Below are 22,063 nucleotides of genomic sequence, written 5' to 3'. Positions count from 1 at the left end.
CTGTTCTCATTAAAGGAAGGAAGAATATACACACAGAGTTAGGTCCAGAAATATATTTCACTAAACAAGGAAAAAGGAGGGAAAGAGAACAAATGAAGGTGAAATATGTGATTGGATAGATTAACAGAGGGATTAGTCCTAGGTAAAACAAAGAATACATAAAAATGTTTAGAGCAGCTCTTTTTGTGGTGGCAAAGAATTAAAAATGGAGAGGGTTCCCATTACTTGGGAAATGACTGAACAAATTGTGGTATATAAATATGATAAAATATCATTATGCTATAAAAATGATGGAGACGATTTCAGAGAAATCTGGGATGACTTGTATGAACTGATGCGTAGTCAAGTGAGCAGAACCAGAAGTTTATACAATGACAATATTGTAAAGACAAATATCTTTGAAATACTTTGGAATTTTAATCAGTGTAATGACACATGACTCATGATGAATCATGCTACCCACCTCCTTATAGGACTTAGAGGGCAGATGGAGCCATATTTTTTTTTTTCTGGACTGGGCGAATGTGGGAGTTTGTTTTCCTTGATTATATGTGTTTGTAATGAGCATTTTGTTTTCCTTTCTTACTTAATTAGAGAGGGGGAGGTAGAAGGGAGAGAAGGTAGATTTTTTGATTATTGAAAAAAATTCATTAAAAAAAGTATACCAGACTTTTAAAAACTGGGTTACATGACTGATAGATCTTATAACTCAGTTAACTGACAACATTGATTTCAGTTACATATGTGACTAAATCTCTTATGTTATTTTTGTGAATAAAATGGGGAGATCACAACTAGATAATAGTATAGCCAAATAAATTATGGCACTGGTTGGATGGCTAGACCCAAGAAGTAGTCATTAACAGTGTGATGTCACCTTGGAAGTAGTTTCATATGGAGTACCCCAGGAATGTGTGCTTGGCCATATGCCAAGATAATATTTTTACCAGTGACTTGAATAAATGCACAGATGGTATGCTTGTCAAATCTTAAGATGACACAGAGCTGGAAAGAATAGCCAAAACACTGGATGACAGAGTCAGCATTGAAAAAAATCTGGACTCTTAACTCTTGAAAAAGGTCTTCTATGTTCTCAGAATTACCTTACCCAAGATTTTGGTTTTTTGGTTTTTGGTTTTTTTTAGGCAGTCTTCAGGAATTAGTATGCAGTGCAGAACCGTAATTGTCTTAGATGATTCCCCATGGTTGGGAAGAATCTAAGAAGATCTCAGTCCTGGGTCTCCTCCCTTTCTCTGAATGGAGAGGGTAGAGGGTCATCAGACACGTCCTCCCAGATCTTCTCTTTAAGGAGAGGGCCCAGGGCAGTCACCTTGTCATTTCTCACCAGGCTAAAATTTTTCATCACGTCCCTGCATGAAGTACTCTCTCCACCCTTTTCAACTTTTTTATTTGTTGTCTTTCTTTGTATCCCAGTACTCAGCACAGTTAATAAATGTTTATTGACCATCGACTATTATTTATTGACTAATACGGGATTTAATAAGGATTAATGCAAAGTCTCACAGGGGCCTAAACAAATTCACTTCACAAGTCCAAGATGTAGTAGCTGTGTGGGTAGCAATTTGTACGAAAGCAGTTGTGGGGTTTTAGAGGACTGAAATAGAAGTTCAATAGAAATGAACAGCATGATACAGCAATTTGAAAAGCTAATGGTATATACTAGGTCTGTAACCCCAAGACAGCCAAAAAAAGAGAGGTGGGGAGTGGGGGATGGACTTATTTGTACAAAAATATTTATAGCAGCTCTTTTTGTGGTGTCAAAGAATTGGAAATTGAGGAGATGTTCATCAATTGGGGAATGGCTGAACAACTTGTGGCATATAGTAGTGTGATTTCAGAAAAACCTGGAAAGACTTACATGAACTGATGCAAAATGAAGTGAGCAGAACCAAGAGAACATTGTGCACAGTAACAGCAATATTGTGCCAAGATCAACTGTGAATGACTTGGCTGTTCTCAGCAATACAATGATCCAAGACAATTACAGAGGACTCACGATGAAAAATGCTATCCACCTCTAGAGAAAGAACTCATGAAGTCTGAATGCAGATAGAAGCATACTATTTTTCAATTTCTTTATTGTGTGTGTGTGTGTGTGTGTGTGCATGTGTGCACACACGCATTTGGGTGCATGCACATGCATGCACATGTGCCTTCTTGGTCTGTGTTTTCTTTCCCAACATGACTAACATGGAAATATATTTTGCATGATTGCACATCTGTAACCTATATCAAATTTTTTGCTGTCTCAGGGAAGGGGAAGAGGAGGGAGCAAGGGAAGGAGAGAATTTGGAGCTCAAAATTTTTTAAAACGATGAATGTTAAAAATTGTTTTTACTTGTAATTGGGAAAGAAATAAAATATCATCAGAGAGAGAGAGAGAGAGACAGAGAGAGAGAGAGGAAAGAAGGAAGGAAAGAAAGAAAGAAAAAGAAAGAAAAAACAAGAGAAAGAAACAAAGAAAGAAAAAGAAAGAAAGAAAGAAAGAAAGAAAGAAAGAAAGAAAGAAAGAAAGAAAGGAAGGAAGGGAGGAAGGAAGAAAAGCTAAGGGTAATTACAGTAAGAGGGGCAAGCTTCCAGGAATAAGGAGGTGTAGTACTTCTGTGGTTTGTCCTGATTTTGCATCTGCAACGTCTCTGTATCTTGATGTCTACATTTAGAGTGTCATGTCCAGTTCATAGCACCATATTTTAAAAAGGTTATTGATAGCTAAAGAATGTCCAAAGGAGGGCATCTGGGATTATGAAAAGATCCTTGGTTCAGAGATTTGGAACTGAAAGGACCTTAGCTGTCATCTAGTCCAATCCCTTCATTTTACAGATTAGACAACTATAGCAAGATACTATGCCCAAGGGCACACACTTAGTAAGAAGCAGAGCCAGAGTGTGATTCTGCCCCCAGTCTAGTGAACCTACTTTACCTCTCTACCTCCACTCATGCTATTTTCAGGATTAGTTGACCATAAAGGGAATGTTTAACTTTGAGGAAAGAAGACTAGAGGTACATGACAGTTTATCTCAAGTATTTGAAAGGCTGTGATGTGCAGGAGGATTAATTTGTTCTGTTTGGCCCCAGAGGGCAGAAGCTGTGGGTAGAATTTTGCAAGAAAAACTCCCTAACAGTTAATAGCTCTCCAAAAGCGAAATGAGCTGCCTTGGGAGTAGTGGATTCCTCCTTCACTGAAGGTCTTCGGACAAAGGCTGAATGACCACTTGTTATGTATGTTATGTTCAGATACAGGTTGACCTGGATGACCTCCGAGGTCCCTTCTACCTCCGATTCTGTGATTCTCTCTCTGTTGGTGATCCAGAGACGCTAGCACTCACAAGAGCTCTCACTCAAATCCCCTTTCTTCATCAGCTTCTATACCTCAGTCTCAGCACTTTTCTCACTCCCTGATCTTTCCCCATCTGCTGCTTAGGACTACAAATGGTGTTTGATTAACAGAGCATAGCATTTTCTCTGATTACCATTTAAAGGACAAGTTTATATTAATGGTGTTATTGTGTGAAATGGCAAAGCTAGAAGAATTAAAATTGAATTTAAGAAGAACTTTCCCAACAGCTCTAGTAGAAATATCTCTCTCTTTCCACAACCTTTTTTTTTTAACTTCAAATTTCAAGAATCCATGATTTTACGGACTGGCCATTCCATCCATTGCCACCCTTCACTGCTTTAGTAGCTGTTCTTTATGAGTTGTTAGGGCCACAAATATTAATCCCCTGTTGGCCAAGTTATGGATATGCCTCTCATCCCTAAGCTAGAATGTCAGAGGGATCAAATTTGGGGCTCACAAAACTCCAGTGTGCCCAGAGAAAACTCCAGAGTGTAGCTGCAATCAGATTAAAAATGGTCTACACAGCCATGTCAAACTCAACTAGAAACACATCCGTGCCAGCTGCATATTGACTTAGCCACAAATTAACATTATTTTCTATTGTATTTTTATTTATTTTATTAAACATTTCCCAATAACATTTTAATCTTGTTCCAGCCTTCAGAGAGGCAACTTGTTTGACATCTGTGGTCTACGAAAGATATACCAGAAACCATGCCCTGTAGGATTTAACCCTTTCAACTCTAGAACTCCCACCTTGGTGACCATGCTGTCTTGATTGGTGAGTGCGTCACTTCTAGTCAACCCCAACCACAATCCACTTGCAACGTAGAGATATCCTTGTCTCTCAGCATATACTCATTTCCTTTCATCCTTGCTTTCCAGTTTGCAAACTATAATCAAGTCAATATTGCCACTGAATTAATTTACCATGCTGGCAATTTTTCAAACCAAACCACTCATTCTAAAGTGATTTCCCCATTCGAATGCAAGCTCATTGAAGGCAAGGACTTTTTTGCTTTTATGTTCATATACCCAGTGCATAATATAATGTTCAGCACACTGTGAGCTCTGATTAATATTTCATTCTTCCATACAGGCATGCATTTGTTGTTGGACCTATTCTCAAAACCTTCCAAAACTTGGAGTCTACTGGTGTCTTTAAGAACCTAAGGTCACCTTCATGCCAAGATGCAATACTGATGTAGGGTTTACATGAAAGAGTCCTTTTAAAATAGCTGTGGGGGAGATCTTATTCCAAACATTCCTATTCCAAGTGATGTCAAGATGTGTGGGGTTAATAGGGCAATGGACAGGGGTAATTTTCATACTTTAATCTGCAGTACAAAGGCATCACCTCTTTCCACTTTTACAGCCGCTCTACCCCAGCTCCCATAATTTCCTTCTCTCAGTTAGAAGCTCCTGAAATGTCAGGTTCTTAAGCCCTGATTTTTCATTTCAGTGCACTATGTGGTCACAGGACATTAGGAAGCTTTACCTTGATCTCTCTGAAATGCCTTCTCTACATGCCGTCCTCTCAAGGGACCACTAACGACTGAGTTTTGACAGAAAAGGAAAGCACTCCTTCCTACCCTTTTAAAAACTAGAGCCAAATATGCTTTATACTAAAAACAATAGCAGACTTCAAGTTATAAATTTTAACTTTAAATAGCATCTTGATAGACCCCTATTGCCAAATGCCAACTAGGAAATCCCTGAAGGGATTATGAAACAAAACTTAGAAGTCTGTGGGGCTAGGGATAGGGATGGGCTCTGTGATTTCATTAGTATGGAGAGCTCCAAAGTGAAGAAATTCCCTCCACTAATGTAGGTCAGCACCTTCTCTCAACTTACAATCTTAGAGAGTTACTGAGAGTTTAAATGACTTGCCCAGGATCAGACAGACATTAGAGTAGATTGCCTTGGGTAGGTGAAACATTTACGATACTCTAGTTTTTAAAAATCCATACCTTTATTACCTTTTGATGCACTGTATTTTGGTACTGATAGATTTAGTTCTCAATATACACATGGGGTGACTATGTGGTCCAGTGGATAGAGTTCAGGGCCTTGAGTCAGGAAGACATGAGTTCAAATGTGGCCTTAGATTAGACACTTAATAGCTGTGTGACCCTGGGCAAGTCATTTAGCCCTGTTTGCCTCAGTTTTCTCATCTGTAAAATGAGCTGGAGAAGAAAATGACAAACCATTCCAGCATCTTTGCCAAGAAAACCCTAAGTGGGGTCCCAAAGAGTCTGAAAGAACTGAAACAATAGAACAACAAATAAACTGACAGTTCCCAACTTAGAAATATTCAACCTAAGAATAATTTAGGAAAGGATGAATCTTGCACTAGTGGGTTTTGTTGTTGCTGCTTTTAGCTGCTGAGACTGGAGTCCAAATCTAGCTCTACCCTCGCTACCCACCAGGGCTGCTCTCACCAAATAGCTATTCTCCTGACTCAAATTAATTTATCCACCTCCCTGTTACTGGAAGCCTCTTCCAGCACTACCCTGGGAGCCAAAGCCAATATTTAGAGAGGTTCAGGGGACTCAAGGCTGAGGAATAAAAAGGGCTTGAGAATGAGAGATTTGGCTTAAAGTTTTTGTGGGCTAGTCTGGGAACCTAATCATCATTTATAACCCTGTTTCTATGAGAGACTACATTCTAATCAATCACTTTTCTAGAACACAACCCATTCAGAAGTTGTGGACTATCTGAATTATTATAAGAGGAATTGTGTTTTCTGTCTATTTCAAAGAATTCTCTCGTAGAGATTAAAGATCAAATTCGTTCCAGGCATAGCTTTCACTCTGTGCTCACATGAAAAGAGAACTTGAATAAATCTTTTCCAAGAAACAAGTCGAAACTATAATTTAAAATATTTTTATTTGTGAATTTACTTTCCATAGCTTCTCCTCCCATCACTGCTTTTGGGTCTCTGCATATATTAGCTGCTTATCCACAATAGAAAATAAGCATAGAACTCATAGATTTTCAGATGAAAGATGATTTCTAAGTGAAAAGCTTGCACAAATTATAACTAACAATTCCAAAGACACAAACACTGGGCCAAATACTTTTAAATTTAGTGATAATTTTACCATTCTCTGCTGAAATAAAAAAAAGGTTAATATAAATCCATCTTTTATTTGGTCTTTTTTGAGTAGGCCGGGAATAATTAATATGGAGACCTCAGCACATGGATAATGGAAGCTATCACAAACAAGGCCCTTAAAGAACCTGAATATGAGTAGAATCTTAACCCAGGAAATAAGCCTGCTTTGCTGACCTATAAGGAATATAGGCCTTGGGAAAAACTGTGGATATTATCCCTGCCTCTCTGTAGGGAAACCTTATAATAATAATAATAATATATTAATAATAACAGCTTTCATTCCAAATCACTTTCACATACATTAGATATAACAGCACCGTAAGGCAGAAAGTGCAAGTGTTAATATCCACATTTTGCAGATGACAAAACTGAAGATCAGACAGGTCATGGGATCATACATAGATTCTGAGCTGGAAAGGCCCTTCGAAGTCATTGAGTTCAACTACCTCATTTCACAGATGAAGAAAGCGAGTCTCACAGAGGTTAAATTACTTGCTCAAGGTCACATAGGCAGGAGACATAGCCAGGTCCTCAGGCACCAAATTCAGAGCATATTCTAATTCACAATGCTGCTTATTATATGATGGGATTCACTTGAAGGTCACATAGACAGCTAGGAGCCAGTCCGGAGTGCTAGATGTAGGACTAGATAAGACTTTAGTGACCCCTGAATGCCTCATTTGAGGCAGCTGGGTGGTACAAGGGGTAGAGTGGGCCTGGAGTCAGGAAGATTCATCTTCCTGAGTTCAAACCTGGCCTCAGACACTTACCAGTTGTGTGACCTTGGGCAAATCACTTAACCACGTTTGCCTCAGTTTCCTCATCTGTAAAATGAGCTGGAGAAAGAAATGGTAAACCGCACCAGTATCTTTGCCAAGAAAACTCCAAATGGCGTCACGAAGAGTTGGCCATAACAAAAAAAAGTCTCACTTTACAAATGAAGAAACTGAGACCCAAAGGTGTTTGGTGACTGCCCAGAGCAGAAGAGAGGTAGCCAAGATTGAGACTACTATAACATGAGTAGCAATTTTTAGAGCCTTCCCTTTTCTGGATGTGATCAAATTTCAAAACAAGGTATAATGTATTTTGTGAGTTTAGTGTCCATACTATTGGCTCAAAATGCAATTACACTGGGCTGTTTTATATAATTCGAGCCTGGTACTCCTGAATTTTAATATTCAACTTAATTTAATTCAACCAACATTTGTTAAATGCAATTATTTTAATGGCACTATTCTAGGTGCTGGGAACCATAAGAGGAGAGACTATGTGGAGCAAAGGAAAGAGATATATTTGGTATCAAGAGATTCTAGTTTTAAATCCCAGTTCTTCCACTTACTTTTCTATTGGTGTGTCCTTGGGCAAGTCACTTGACCTCAGTTTCCTCACCTATAACATTAAAGGGTTGGACCAGACGGCTTCTAAATTCTCTTCTGGCTCTAAATCTGTAATCCTATAATCATTGTTCCTACCTTCCAGGAGTTTACCCTCTACTGGGGAGGAGATACTATGTAAACACTTAAGTTCTAGTGTTAATAAGTAAAGGGAGACTTTAAGGATGCGGAAAACATTTTCAGTTGGGACTTCATGGAGGCGGTTTTTAGCAGCAGATTAAACGGAGATCTTGGACATCCCTAATGGGTTTTGAAAAAGTAAATGCTTTGTAAACCTTAAAACACTATATAAATGTGAGTTAATCTATTCTTTTTCGGTCGTTTCTGTATTATTTCTGAATGGGCTTCAAAGGTCTTTTTTGGTCTAGCCTGGGAACCTAGCCACCACTTTAAACGTATTTTCCTGGGAAAATGTAAACAAAAGAACTTTGGGACCTAGCCTGAGGTTGGAGGTTTCTTCCACCCAGCTGAGGAGAGGGCTCAGCTCTTCTGCCGCACCCCGCCCTCCAGCCTCCTTCCCCTCCCTCCCTCCCTCCTTCACTCAGTGACGTGCCGCAATGGCCTCTATCACACAGGCTCTGGGGGAACATGCGCACTGCCGCCACTTGTTTCTCAGCTAGCCCGAGCTCGCCGCGGCTCTTGTCAGTCTCCGCTGTGCGGGTCAGCGAGCGGACTGCACCGGCTGCGGTGCCCCCTCGGGAATGTGACTGGCCGGCGCCTGGGAGGCTTGGCGGCTTGGCCGTGCGTCTTCTCCGCCTCTACCTTTCCTCTTCTCCCTTTGCTTTAAAAAAGAAAGAAAGAAAAGAAAACCCAGCAAGTTCCATCAGACTGGAGACACACTCCAGAGGCTCCCGCGACCGTGCAGCTTCTTTACAGGCGACGGCGAAGGCACCGGTAGGAGTCGCCGGGAGCTGCTCCGGGTCGCGTGTCGGTTCGGAGGAATCCCGCAGCCCTAGCCGCTGCTTGCAGCCCCGCTGCAGGTTGTGGCTCCCGGAGCCCGTGCCCGGATCCGAGGCTCGGTGCGGACCGCGCCAGCAGCCTTCTTCCACCATCTACACTGCAACCACTGTCTCCTCCTGCGCTCCTGCTCCAGCTTCTGCTCCGACACAGCCGGGCTGGGCTGGAGCCAGGCTCCGCAATCCCAGCTGCCACCCTAGAGCCTAGGCTGGGGCCGGTGCTGCAGCCAAAGGCGTCTGGATCCCAGTAAGTTCAATACAGTTTTTCTGAAGTTGAATAAGGGGGCGGGGGACGAGGGGAGGAGAAACTAAGAGGCAGTGCTGGTTTTGCGTGTGTTTGTTTTTGTGGAGGGGGTGGGGGGAGGACGGAGAGAATCGCGTTGGGTGCTCGGAGGAATTGGCTTAGGGCCCCCTCTCTCCTCTCCAGCTGTGTTTCTGGGCTTAGCTGCAGCTTGGGGCTCAGGGTGGAAAGCGAGCACCTACCTTCGGGCTGCACATAGAAAGGGGAAAGGGTATCGGGTGACTGGTTGGGGTGGGTGGGCTACTTACTGGGTGACAACCCTTGAACCTCTGACGAAGGCACCAGTTGGAAGCGTGCTCCGCGAGGACAGGTGCTCTGATGGTATTTTGCCTCTTGCTAACCGCACATTCCAAACATCTCTCGTGTGTGTGTGTGTGTGTGTGTGTGTGTGTGTGTGTGTGTGTGTGTCTCCTAGGCTGATATTGTGTCTCATGTCAAGTCTGCGCTGGAGTTGATTCTGCGGGTTTCCGTCAGGCTAGGACTGCAATGGACTCGTGTCTTTTGCGTGAAGGGAGCCAAAAGGAAAAGCTGTTTTTTCCAGGTCACTGGTCTGCGTATCTACCTCAGTTCTCAGTACTGACGGGCAGAAGTTGTTAGCGTTAGGAACAGATCCCTTTAGGGGGAAAATAGATTTACATACAAATCCAACACTTAACGTTGGAGGTGGCATAGGAAGAAACATTAAAACGAAGAAGCAGCTCTAGACACATGTTTTCATGTAACTTTAGGAATGCGGGGGAAATTGACAAAGGGCAAGGATTCAGATTGAGAGGACTCAATGACTTTACCTTAGCTGTCATTGTTCATGTGAGGAGAACAGTGAAGTCTCTCTCTGAGCGCGTGTAATAACTCCATCTCTCACTGCAGTGTCTGCAGCTTTGGGGCTCCCTTCTATTTGGTTAACATCCAACTTCATCAGTATTTAATGCAAATGCTGACATGCTATAGGAGCCAGCCGTTTGAATCATAGTGCACTTTTCAAATTGAAAAGCCTTCTCTTAATAGAATAGCACAGAAGGAAGAGCTGAGTCTATTTTCAAAGCAGCACAAGGAATCAGATGCATAAATCACTTTTGAAAATCAGATAGATACACAATGTGACTGCCTTTGAAGACTTTCCTTTCTGTTTTTTACAAAAAGTAGAGAACATGCTTGCCAGACAGTTGTTGAGCCTGAAAGTTAAGTGTACTGATGGGTCTAATTAACTTAATAAACAGAGAGAATGATTTATGGGTAGCTGAACTGTACTACTTTGAAGGATAGAACTCTTTAACCTTTCTTTCTCATCTGTCCCCCAGAGGATTCCTTTTAAACATGGCAATATATCATCATTGGTGTTTAATTCTTGAGTTGATTAAATTTATAAGAGAAGTAGATTTTGGAATTCAACATTACTGTGAGGCTATTAAACAGTGACTGTAGAAAAAGATTAAAGAAACCACGTTAGGAAGTATCTGATTTAGAAGCCATTGAAAACACTATGCAGAATTGAACTCATTCCAATGTCAGGATATTTTTCTTAATTTGGACTTAAGATAAAAGGAATTAATTCCATTATAAGCACATGACTAGACGTTCAACTGAGAGAAAAGTACATTTTATTTAAGATATTTTGTTATACAGAACTCTTGTTCTGGGTTCTATGTATGCATATGTTGTCTAACGGAGTAGATTTTTTTTATACCTTAAGGCAAATTATAAATTTTTAATTTTTTTCATAAAGCATGGAATATAATGTTATTTTTTTAAAGTGCTATTGTTAGCTCATGGCAACTTATTTGAAAATATCTTGGTCTCTTTTAAATATCTACTTATTTTGGTTTCTTAGGATATTTAATATTAATGATAGCAAAGACTTACAATTTACGTAGTATAATGTATCCTTTTACATTTAAAAAATTTTATGTGTATCACTGTTCTAGAAAATGTGTTTCTAAATGGGATATGTTGTGGGTCTTTGATAAGTGGTAGAGGTAGCAAGAATTGTTTGAGCAAATTGCTATTTTTCCTGTGTAACACTACCGACCTTTTTCCTACCTTTGTAAATACAACTGAAATGACTTGCTACAGATCCTAAGCCACAAAAATCCATCAAATTTATCCATCTAACTTTAAAATTTTTTTTATCTAATACATCATCCTATTTTTTTGTATGTTGCACCATTGTATAAATTAAATAAGAAATATTTCTCCTTCACATAATATAACCATCTGTCACCATTTGTTTGAATCCCACTGTCTCTTCAAGAATGTGTAATTTTCTTGTTATATTTTGCTAAAAGACTCCATACTCAAGTAAACTTCATTAAGTAGTCTTCTAGAGATTGAACATGGGTTGTGTATACACTGTTTATAATGTGTATCTTTTTACTATCTCCAGGACTCTGATAAGCAGTTGGGTGGAGCAGTGGACTGGGCACTGGGCAGGGACTCAGGAAGCTGTTCAGTTGTTTCAGTTGTGTCTGACTCTTCCATGACCTCATTTGGGGTTTTATTTGCAAAGATACTGGATTGGTTTGCCATTTCCTTCTTCAGCTCATTTTTACAAATGAGGAATTGAGGCAAACAGTTGAGGAAACTGAGGCAAACAGGGTTAAGTGACTTGCCCAGAGTCGCACAGCTGTTAAGTATCTGAGGCTGGATTTGAACTCAGGTCCTCCTGACTTCAGTCCTCATGGGACCCAAGAAAACCTGAGTTCCAGTTCAACCTCAGATACTTATTAGCTGTGTGTCCCTGAGCAAGTCACTTACCCTCTGTGTGCCTCAGTTTCCTCAGCTATAAAATGCGGATAATAATGACACCTACCTCATAAGGTTTTAAGGATCAAATGAGATAATATTTGTAAGTACTTAGCACATTACTTAATAAATGCTTGTTTTCTTCCTTCATATGAGGGACATAGGCAGTTGGGTTCATGTAAACTCTACCTTTTCATTAACTAAGATATTCTTTTTTTTTTTTTGGCAGGGCAGTTGGGGTTAAGTGACTTGCCCAAGGTAACACAGCTAGTACATGTGTCAAGTGTCTGAGGTTAGATTTGAACTCAGGTGCTCCTGACTCCAGGGCCGGTGCTCGCTCTACTCACTGCTTCACCTAGTTGCCCCTAACTAAGATATTCTATCAGAGATTATGGAGGCATCCTAGGCCTGTGTTTATCCCCATGCTCCTGGAAAAACATGGCTCCTGCCTTCAAGGAGCTTACAGTCTACTAGTTCAGGGAATAAAAGAAAAGTAAATGTCATCTGGGCAGCTAGGTGGCACAGTGGATAGAGTGCTGCTGGGCCTTGGGTGAGGAAGACTGATTTCCTTCCCACCCCCTCACACCCACTTAATAGTATTTTATTTTTTCCAGTTACGTGTAAAGATAGTTTTCAACATTCACTTTTCTAAGATTTTGAGTTCTAAATTTTTTCTCCCTCCCTCCCCAAGACTGCAAGCAATCTGGTACATGTACAATTATATTAAACATATTTCCACATTAATCATATTGTGAAAGAAGAATCAGAACAAGGAAAAACCACGAGAAAGAAAAAAAAAGCGAAAATGGTATGATTCGATCAGCATTCAGACTCCATAGTTCTTTCTCTGTATGTGGATAGCACTTTCCATCATGAGTGTTCTGGAATTGTCTTCGATCATTGTATTGCTGAGAAGAGCTAAGTCTATCATAGTTGATCATTGTACAGTGTTGCTGTTACTGTGTACAGTGTTCTCTTGGTTCTACTCACTTCACTCAGTATCAGTTCAGGTAAATCTTTCCAGGTTTTTCTGAAATCTGCCTGCTTATCATTTCTTATAGCGTAGTAATATTCCATTACATTCATATGCCACAAATTCAGCCATTCCCCAACTGAGGGGCATCTCCTCAATTTCTAATCCTTGGCCACCACAAAAAGAGCTGCTATAAATATTTTTGTACATGTGGGTCCTTTCCCCTTTTTTATGATCTCTTTGGGATATAGACCTAGTAGTGCTGTTTCTGGATCAAAGGTTATACAGTTTTATAGCCCTTTGGGCATAGATCCAAATTGCTTTTCAGAATGGCTGGATCATTTCACAACTCCACCAACAATGTGTTAGTGTTCAGTTTTCCCACATCTTCTCCAGCATTTATCATTTTCTGTTTTTGTCACATTAGCCATTCTGATAGGTATGAGGTGGTACCTCAGAGTTGTTCTAATTTGTATTTCTCTAATCAATAGAGCATTTTTTTCATGACTATAGATAATTTCAATTTCTGCATCTGAAAACTGTTGAAATCCTTTTACCATTTATCAACTGAGAGGAAGACTCATTTTTTCGAGTTCAGATCTAGCCTTAGACACTAGTTGTGTGACCCTGGGCAAGTCATTTAATCCACTTTGCCTCAGTTTCCCCATCTGTAAAAGGAGCTGGAGAAGGAAATGGCAAACCATTTCAGTATCTATGCCAAAACAACAACAAAAACCACAGAAATAGGGGTCAAGAACTGTTGGACAAGACTGAAAAAACTTGAACGACGACAAAATAAATGTCATATGCTCTGTTTTGAAAGTGTTCTGGCCTTTTGAAGGTAGGAGAAATCACTTTTAGTGGGTAGAAATCATCAAAAGATTTTATGAAGGTAGTATTTGACCTGGACTTTAAGGACTGGTTATGATTTTGTCAAGCAGAGGTGGGGAAGAGGGTCGTGGGTGAAATGAATAGCATATGTAAAGTGCAGAGATGAGAAGATATAAGGAGTGCAATATAATGTGACTGAAGGATAGGAGAGGAGAGGAGTAGGAGGTAAATTATGCAATATAAGTTTGAAGGGCCAAGGAATTAAATGTTTGTGTGAAAAAGGAATGGTCTGACCAGGTCGTGCTTTAAGAAGAAGAATACAGAAACAGTATAGAGGAGAGACCGGTGGAGAATGCTGCAGTAGTCCTGGAGAGACCCTATGAGAGCTGTGAGACTGGAAGGGAGAGATTTGCCAGAAAGCTCCCAGAACTTGGTGGCTAACTGGATAAGGGTAGAGAGGTAAGAGTTGAGGATTCTGAGTCTGAGTGACCGTGAATGGTGATTGTGTTACCAGAAACAAGGAAGTCAGGTGGAGAAGCCTCTTTGATGGGAGAAGATAACAAATTTTGGACGTTTGCTCTGAGGCATTGAGATATCCAGATGATGAGCAATGGGCAATTGAGAATGAAGGACTCGAGCTTCACAGAGAGATGTGAGACGGGAATGATAATTAAGGTCATGAGAATTGAGAGTATGGAAAGAGATGAAATTGTATTCAAATTCAATATGCATTTAAGCACCTACTGTGTGCCAGGCGCTGTAGCTGCTGGAGAGTCAGAAACACGAACGAAACCATCCTTTCCTTCATGGAGCTTACATTCTACTGGGGGGGGATATCATATGTGCACAGACAGATAAATAGAAAACGTACAAAGTAGTTTTGGGGTGGGAAGGGATAAGAAGCACTTCCTACTGGGGGTATCCACAAAGGTGCCCAGTGGGGAAGCAGCACTTGACAGAATGTCCATAAATAAGTACATAGGTGATATTTGGGGCATCTAGGTAGGGCAGTGGTTAGTGGAGTCAGGAAGGTCTGAGTTCAAATTGGTCCTCAGATACTTACTGGCTGTGTGACCCTAGGCAAGTCACTTAACCTCCTTCTGCCTCAGTTCCTCATTTGTAAAATGGGGACACACTGGAGAAGGAAATGGCAAGCCACTCTGGTATCTTTGCCAAGAAGACCCCGTGGACAAGTCGTTGGAGTCGTGTAGAGTGAACAGTCACACAACTGAATGACCGGACAACGATATATAAAAAATAAATGCGAAGTTTCAGAGGAAGGGAGAGCATTTAACAACTGAGGGAATCAAGAAAAGCCTCAGGTAGGCCCTGGAACTGAGCTTTGAAGCCCCCCTGAGAAGGGAGAGAATTCTAAGAATAGTCTTTGGGAATGCCTACATCTGTGGTGTAGAAGGAGGGAGAGGAGCCAGTGAAAGAAGGTAGAGAGATGTTATAAAAATCAAGGTGGTGTAGGGGCAGCAAGATGGCACAGTGGATAGAGGGCTGGCCCTGGTGTCAGGAGGACCTGAATTGAAATTCGGCCTCAGACACTTACTAGCTGTGTGATCCTGGGCATATCGCTTAACCTCAGCTGCCTCCAAAAAAAAAAAAAAAAAAAAAAAAAAGGAAAGAAAAAAAAAATCAAGGTAATTTGGTGTCAGGGAAGCCTAAAGGAAAGAGTTCCAGATCATCATAGTATCACTGAGAGGGTAAGAAGGACTGTGACTTAGAAAAGGCCATCGGAATTAGGCTAACTTTAAGTTATCAGTTTCAGTACAATAGTGGAACAGAAGAATCCAGAATGCAAGGGTTTAAGGAGTAGACCCCCTCTTTTAAGAAATTTGGTTATGAAAGGAGGAAGAGTGATTGATAGATATAGATGGATAAGTAGCATTAAAGGAAGTTTGTTTTTCCACTTTACAAATTATTTAGACCAGGTACAAATAAGCCCCTGAAACCATGGAACCAGAGACCTGCCACCTAGAATCTAGGTTCCAGACAAATTAGGAAGAAAAGAAGAGCTATGGAGAGTTTTCATAGGGTGACTTGGGTATAAAGGAAGTCTAAAGTCTTCATTCTCTAAAATCATCGCTTTTGGGGACTTCGCTGCCTAGGTAATTGTAGTAGCTGCTGGAGATTCAGAACTGCATGGCATTTTATACATCTCAGAACATTTTTACTTTATCTCTCTTGAACTTAATAATATAAGCTACCTAATAATAATCATAACTTAATAATAAACTACTTAGGATAGGTGGTTTTATCTTTATTTTACAGATTAAAAAGCAGGCCGTGGATAAGTGGTGATGTGCCTGAAAAGTGAAGCAGCTCGTTTAAACACAAAGCTCGCCCTAGAATTTGGGACTAATGAGACCCGAGTGAAAATCCTGCCTCAGATACATACCAGCTGTATAAACTCGGCAGGTTATTTACCTTTCTCGGACTCATCTGTAAATGGAGGTAATTGGATTATTGTGAGGGTCAAGTTATGTAATTTAAAGCACTCTGCAAAACATAGAGCACTATATATACGTTAGCTATATTATTTTTGTTATTTATATTATTAGTCTAGTGTTCCAGCCTTTACAGTCTAGTGACAAGATAAACAGGAAGTCTCTGAGGATTGATTTTTGGCTGCTGCTGTGTTGGCCAATGGAAAACAAGTTGATTAGAGGAGTCTAGTGATTGCAGAGCCTGGGCTATGCATCTCTATGTCTTAGGCAAGGTCTGAAAATCACTCTCCTTCAAAAACACCGCCCCCCCCCCATTTCTGCTGTGTTTTAATGGTTGCAGTTATAAAAATGAAAGTTTTCAGCCTTCATTATAACACATTTGAGTTGATTTACAATAGATACCTAAGTGCAATGAACAGTGGCATTTATTGCTATTAAATTTTTTTTTTTACTCATCATTTTTCTCTTGCCCTCTCCCCATCTCTTAAACTCCTTTGTACAGGGTGTCCTAAATGATTGCCCACTTTGTGTACCGCTAGATCCAACTCCAGATGGTGGCACGACAAGTTTCCTGTTCACAAGCAGCAGTTGGTACCCACTGTACAAAACCTTAATATCTACATCTTTTGGGGGAAGAAGATATTAAGATTAGGAGGCCCAACCAACTTAAAAAAGGAAACCACATGCTAGTTTTGTGAAACAGGAAATATAAATCCTTCAAATGATAGTGGAGTCATAGGGTGTTTATCTCTATGAGGGTAAATGTTTGCATCATGGTAATATGTTTATAAAGGAAATGAGAAGCGCAGAAATCTGATTTTTCTTAGATCATTAAAAATGAATTTTATTTAAAAAGCTTAAAAAAAAGTCAACAATAAATATTGGGAAAATCACTCTTCCCCTCACCCTGTGCTCGCCTTCCCTCAGGGTATAGCATATTATCAACAACAATGTCATGTGTCATTTCCAAGAAGAATACCTTTTTATTTAAAAGAAGATTTAATGCATAAATCTGAAAGAATGATCAATGGTGATCATCTGTTGTGAATTGTGTTGTTCTGCAGTAGAAATGTTTCATCAAAACCTCCATATCTCCCCATCCCCCATTTCCAATTCCCATCTTGCCAGTGATTTAAAGCCTTTTTGGGAACCCTTCCAAAATGTATATTCTAAATTTTTTTCTCCTGATATCTGATCACTAGTAAAATGTGTTGATTTTAGTGACATTGTATTTGGACTTGTCTTAGTGGCATCTTCATTTTTCCCTGTGCTTGTAAGACTTTGTTTTATGGGAACTCCTTGGTATATTTGTTTTAAATAACCCACTGATGTACATGGAGTAAGCTCAGAAAATTGGGAGAACTTTAGGTGTGGTATTTAAGGCACGTGTTTTCTGTTTGGCTGAACTCAAAATATATCCCATCTGAACCCCTTCAGTGTTGTGACGGGACCAAAAAAAAGTTCTGAATGTCAAATTACTAACATTTTGTTTTCATTCTACTCCCTGGCTTTCAGCCTGGTTCATGACCTGACATTCTCTACTTGCCACACCCAGTGTTCTTTTGCATTTGACGGTCACCTTCCTTTCAGTTTGCTTAAAATATTAAAGGGTGAATCACCGCTGACATTTGTAACATTTAATTCTGAGGAAGAAAACAAAAAAGCCTATGTTATAGTTAGAATTTTTAACTCAGTTCTTCATAAGAACATATGAGCTGGAAAGAAGCCTTAGGACTCATGTTGTTGAACTTCACATTTTACAAAGGAGGAAACAAATCTAGAAAAGCCATGTGAGCTGCCCAAGTTCACACACAGCATGACCAAAGTGGTCAGATGCTCTCTTCATTATGTAACTTGAAATCAGCTTAACTCTCTGAGTTGGGTCTGAAGTGACTTTATTGATACAATGAGGGAGTTGAATTTGACCCCTTCCAGGTCTAAGTTGCATGATGCTCAGGGTCAGACACAGAATTCATATCCATATTCTCTTACCCCAAGTCTATGATTCTTTCAACCAATACATGCTCAATATACAGAAATGCTTTCTAGCAATTAGAGCTCTCCAAAAATAGAAGGAGTTGTCTGAGTGGGAGTCAGTTTACTTGTGTTGAAGTGACAGCTAGGTGAATGCCCACTTGTCCGGTAGGTATTTATGTAGCAAGTAGGGTTGGATTTGAAGGCCTTTCCAATTCTCAGGCTCTGGGCTTCCATTATTAGACTGTGAGCTCCTTGAGAATAGGGGCTGACTATCTTTTATCTTTCTTAGTATCCCTAGCATTTAGCACGGCCCCTTAGGCACTTAATAAGTGTTTATTGACTGACTGTTTGACTGACACTGGGGTCTTAGCTAAAAGCAAAGGGAAAAAACAATCGCAAGGTAGCTGGATGACTGACATAGGAGACAGCTGATAGCTTATACAATTAGTAGCTGTGATCTGAGGTAGATGAGAGAGATCAGGAAATAATAGCTTTAAATGGAAATAAACTTACTGTAAAAGTCCTTGAAAGCCAATGAAAAGCAGAATATGATTATGGAGTAAATAGGAGCAGTTGGAGAGAGGTGAATTTGAAGAGCTTGAAAGATAGCAAACGAGAAACTTTAGAATTCATGTTTCTGATGTCCACATGAATTATGAAGCCTTGTTTATACAGGAATTTAAAAACAAGTTATTTATCATTATATGTGAAATTATAATTTATTGGGCAATGGGTTTTTGTTTCCTCCTCAATGGCGGTGGAAATTACTGGAGCTCCAGGGAAAACAAGAAGACCACCTGGAGCCTTGCTAGGCAACAGATGGCCCATGGCTTTTGAATATATTGAATAAAATCTTTAGTGCTGTAGCATTTGTGTGGCATCTCTAAAATGGACTTCATGAATGATTGATTAAAATGTGATTTTTATCATAATTATTAAATGAATAAGCTTTGATATTGCTACCTGGGCTATACAAATAACCATAAAGTAGAAATAAGACTGGGGTTTGGTATTTTTTGGGGGGTGTATGTAACCAATCATTGCTTTATAGCTGTACCATGTCTCTTTTAAGACAATGAAATTAAGATTACTTTTGTGGACTGCATACATATACAAAGAGAGGGTGAGAGTGTGTGTGTGTGTGTTTTACTGGTCAAGTTAAAGGACCACACAGTAGAAATTAAGTGTTGGCAGGGATCCAAATATCAGTATTACGCAACAAGTTATTTATGCAAATATCAGTGATTACATTTGTATAGCAGTCATCTACACATTTGCACAAGTAATTGCAGATAGATTTACTGCAGTCAGGAAAGTCTTAGGATTTCTGAAACATCTCTTCTTTTAATTATTTTCATAGTTTTTTTTTTAAAGAAATTCCTTTGATTTATAAGCCAAATGAATAAAATAATCATGAAAAAATGTGATGGAATAGCCTCTTCATGTTCCTTTAGATACATTATCTAGATTAAAGAGTCTGGAAGGAGTGCAATGGAAAGAGTGGTCCATGATACCACTGACTCTGGAGGTGGTGTGGTTTGTAAGTGATTGGTAAGTAACATGGAAGCCTGGTTCTAGGTGAGACCAAGTGAAAACTTTCAGACTCCAGGGACCCAGGGACAGAATCCAGGTGGTTCAGTTGGGAAATGTTGAGGAGGATGGCTGGAACAGAGGCAAAAGGGTCTGGAAATGGCAGTTTCTCATCAGTGTGGATACTCCCTTCTATGATGCTGGTTCCTACCCATCCATGTTGTCTTATTCTTTGTAACTCTCATCCATGTCCTGTCATAAATCTGCCACGAAGGATCCAACCCATGTGCCTCAGGCCTTTCTCCAGTTCTTTTGACATTGTAGGGATACCGATGGGCAGGCAAGGCAAGACATCCTAGCAGAAGCAAGGCACTGGATGGGAGAGATAGGAGGGAGCATGTGCCAGGCAAGACAAACCACCATTTCTGCTACCACCACCTTGATCACCATCTCCCCTCAGACTCTGATGGAGACAGACCAGGATGCTATACTCAAGAGCCTTTGGAATAGCGATTTTTCCATCTCAGTGTCTGCAGCCATTATCCCATGAAGCAACGCACTGGGAGATGCAGCCTGGCAAATACTCCTGCAGGTACTACAGCCACCTTTGTTCAAGACCGAGAAAGGAAAGTTCTTGTCAAAAAAGTTTTTGGTTATTATCAAATGGTTCAACATCAGAAACTTAGATGATTTTATTAGTGGAAGTGACATTAAAGAAGAGGCATTAACATCTGGTTTGCTGATGAGCTTTAAGGACAATGGCTTATAATTTCCATCTGACTCACCACTGAGATTTTCCATATATGTTATCTCCCATTTAGAACATGGGCTTTATGAGTGCAAGGGGCTATTCTGCTTTATTGTTTATATCTTTAGGCTTGGCATAGTGCTTTACATATAGTAAGCAATTAATAAATGCTTTATTCATTCATTCATTTACTCAGTGGATTGTATGGGGCTTGCTTAACCTGTTGGGACAGCTAGGTGTCTAAGTGGATAGAATGCCAGGCCTGGAGGCAAGAATATTCCTCCTCCTGAGTTCAAATCTGGCCTTGGACATTTACTAGCTGTATGACCCTGGGCAAGTCACTTAACCTTGTTTGCCTCAGTTTCTTTATCTGTAAAATGAGCTGGATAAGGAAATAAATCATTCCAGTATCTTTACCAATAAAACTCCAAAAAGTGTCATGAAGGGCTGCACGCAGCTAAAATGACTAAACAATGACAACAAATTTACCTGTTATTCCTCACTCTTAGTATATGACTGGTTAATCTTTCTTCTCATTTTAATTTTCTTTCCAAAACATAAATAAATCTTCAATATTTTACAAACCATGTAAGCATTGTCATCATGACTTTTGTGCTATGTGGGACTTTATAGTGTAATTCTTAGTATGTCCTGTTTTTGAATCGCTGAAATGGGTGGTCAAATGAAGAATTTGTCATGTTGTCCCTCTTAAATTATTCTTCTCTGTAAGATTAATGATGTCACTCACTTTCTTTCCTCCTATCTATGTAATCATTTATGTATCTATTTGTCTATCCATCTTGTTGCCCATGAACCTACAAAATACATTAGGAAGCTAAAGAATTGTGTTTTTATTAAGTAGCATGAAGCAAGTAAGTTCCAAATCTCACTATAAAAGCCATCTGTCATAATATCCGTAAGTGTACATATGATACCTATACAGAGGAATATAAAATCAGTATTAAAATTAGTTCTGCATAAGTCAAAAAGAAGTTTCTTAATTAGCCTGAAGTACCTTCATCATATCAGGTGCTGTATATGAATAATATTAACAAATTGATGAAATTATGTGGTCTATAATGGATATTCTATCTCTCCAGAAGGTGACCAGGAAGCTTGTCAAATGAATATTTCCAGATGAAAGCAATTTCTGAGAAGTTGCATGTGCTAGTGCTTATCCCTAAATCTCAATTTCAGGCTTCACAAGGCCAATTTTGCATTTTACTTCAGTAAGAAAATTGAATATAGGTGTTGCTGGACATAGCCTGTCTCTGCCTGGCTTCCTCTTTTGTCGTGGTTGTTGCTTTTGTTTAGAAAAAAATAAATTTACAGAACAAATGAAGGGAATCTATCCCTGACTCCTTGATGATTCCAATAGCTTGACAAGAAAGTCCTGTCACCAGTGTGTAATCAGCCTCCTTTTCCTTAGTCTGTTCTGTACATGCCACCAGATTCCAGATTGATCATCCCTCAATGTTTCTTGCAAAAACCTTGAGTTCCATCTTGTTGTCTAAAGCCTCTTTAGGGTCATATTCAAGGCCCTCCATGAACTACTTCTCTTCTCAACTACATCTATAATTTATCGCCAACAGGAACCATGTACTCCAGCCGTGATGATATGCTCACTCTTCACCCCAAGATGCATCAAAGTGATCTTCCTGAAGTGCAGGTCCAACTGTGTCACC

At 39.8% G+C, this 22,063-nt stretch overlaps 1 protein-coding gene across 1 annotated transcript in view; it reads left to right on the top strand.

Moving 5' to 3' along the window:
* The first annotated feature begins 8,514 nt into the window (after window positions 1-8,514).
* Window positions 8,515-22,063, top strand: part of PAG1 (phosphoprotein membrane anchor with glycosphingolipid microdomains 1) — a 236,346-nt gene continuing 222,797 nt past the window's right edge. Inside the window, exon 1 of the mRNA XM_036740325.1 lies at window positions 8,515-9,073. The gene's annotated coding sequence lies outside the window, so the exon portion shown is untranslated. The remainder of the gene's footprint in view (window positions 9,074-22,063) is intronic.

This window comes from Trichosurus vulpecula, chromosome 1, assembly GCF_011100635.1.
Source record: "Trichosurus vulpecula isolate mTriVul1 chromosome 1, mTriVul1.pri, whole genome shotgun sequence".
Classification (NCBI taxonomy): Eukaryota; Metazoa; Chordata; class Mammalia; order Diprotodontia; family Phalangeridae; genus Trichosurus; species Trichosurus vulpecula.
Note: the sequence above shows the minus strand (reverse complement) of the source record. Positions and strands in the feature narration are given on the sequence as shown.